The sequence below is a fragment of the Gossypium arboreum genome, chromosome 10 (assembly GCF_025698485.1).
Source record: "Gossypium arboreum isolate Shixiya-1 chromosome 10, ASM2569848v2, whole genome shotgun sequence".
NCBI classification, from domain to species: domain Eukaryota; kingdom Viridiplantae; phylum Streptophyta; class Magnoliopsida; order Malvales; family Malvaceae; genus Gossypium; species Gossypium arboreum.
In genome coordinates, this window is record NC_069079.1 from 93,314,734 (window position 1) to 93,316,607 (window position 1,874).

A 1,874-nucleotide genomic window follows, 5' to 3' on the forward strand; every position below is an offset into this window, starting at 1 on the left:
TATTCAATCAAGGTATGAGACGTTATTAGTCTTGAATAGGGATAATAACATAACTTAGGAATCTCTATGGAACAAGTTAAATGAATAAATCATCCGATTCGGAGCCAGAATAACAAGTACAGTCTAGGTAGATTTTTCCTTAGGTATTGTTTTAATTCAATCGATTTTCCTAAAAGCAATTCCCCAATTCCATTCTCTGTGAATTCTTAGTTTGGATAATTAGTTAGTTAAAACAAAAACCTCTTTATTCTTAGGCTAGATAATAAAAAGACAGTTATTACTAGTATTTTTAGTTCCCTTGGGTTCGACAATCCGGTCTTGCTAAAACTATACTACTGCTCGATAGGTACACTTGCCTACATCACGATAATAGTTAGTTTCAAGAACGATTAATTATAATATTTAAAACCGATCACGAAATCACGCGATCAAGTTTTTGACGCCGTTGCTGGGGAATTAAAATATTAGGAACACTCAATTTTTATTACTTTAGCCATTTATTTTTCTTGCAATCTAATTTTATTTTTAAATTTTATTCTAATTTACTAATTTTCTTTTTCTTTCTTCTGACAGGTTTTTATAGTTTATGAGTAGAAGAAACCTGTCAGGACCACTACTTTTTAACGAAGAAATTGATCGCACAGTTTGCAGAAACCAAAGAGAAATAAGGCGAAGCCTAAGATACACAGAGAACGAGCAAGAAGACGATACCCAACCCCCAACCGAAGAGATGACTGAAAACCAAGACAATCAGCTACCTCCTGCAATTGCGGCTAATCAAAATCCTGCTCCACTCACTATGTATGATTATGCTAAACCTTCTTTAATAGGAACTGAATCAAGCATAGTTAGACCTGCTGTAGCTGCAAATACTTTTGAACTGAAACCTAACACAATTCAAATGATACAATAGTTTGTTCAGTTTGATGGTTTGCAGGATGAAGATCCCAATGCTCATTTAGCAAACTTTTTGGAACTATGCGATACATTTAAAATTAATGGCGTTCTGACGATGCCATTCGTCTTCAGTTATTCCCTTTCTTATTGAGGAACAAAGCTAAACAGTGGTTGAACTCGTTACCATGAGGGCCAATTACTACTTAGGAACAAATGACTGAAAAAATTTTACTAAAATATTTTCTGCCGGCTAAAACGGCTAAATTATGTAATGATATCTCTTCTTTTGTGCAGATGGATTTAGAAACACTCTACGATGCATGGGAGAGATACAAGGACCTTTTGAGAAGGTGCCCTCGCCATGGGTACCGCTTTGGCTATAGGTTCAAACGTTCTGTAATGGTCAGAATCCTTCGACTCGACAAATGGTTGACGCAGCTGCTGGTGGAACCATCAATAGTAAAACACCTGAAGATGCCTATAAGTTTATAGAGGAGATGTCACTGAATAACTATCAGTGGTAAGTCATGAGGACAAAGCTAATGAAAACAGCCGGTGTTTATAACGTCAATTCGGTCACCATGCTCTCTTATCAGGTAGAAATCTTGAATAAGAAAATTGATGGTTTTTTTAGTTCTTCACAGGTTCACCTAGTAATGCAGTGCGAAGCAAGTGGAGGTGGAACAAGTCATTCGGAATACCAACCTTATGGCCACAACATCGATAACGAGCAATTAAATTACATGGGTAATAGTCCTTGACCTCAAAACAATCCATATAGTAACACTTATAATGCAGGTTACAGGAACCACCCAAATTTCTCATGGGGAGGCCAAGGAAACCAGAGACCACCTCCAGGCTACCAACAACCACCCTACCAACAGGAAAAGAAGCCGAACCTTGAAGAGATGCTCTCAAATTTTATATCGGTGTCAGAAACTCATTTCCAGAATACCGAGACAGCACTTAAAAATCAA

The 1,874-nt window shown here is 37.0% G+C and overlaps 1 non-coding gene across 1 annotated transcript; it reads right to left on the reverse strand.

The window, feature by feature from the left end:
• Window positions 1-1,158: 1,158 nt before the first annotated feature.
• On the reverse strand, window positions 1,159-1,264 carry LOC128282768 (small nucleolar RNA R71). Its single transcript, XR_008273122.1, has one exon. It is a non-coding gene; the product is annotated as a small nucleolar RNA R71 (small nucleolar RNA).
• Window positions 1,265-1,874: the final 610 nt, after the last annotated feature.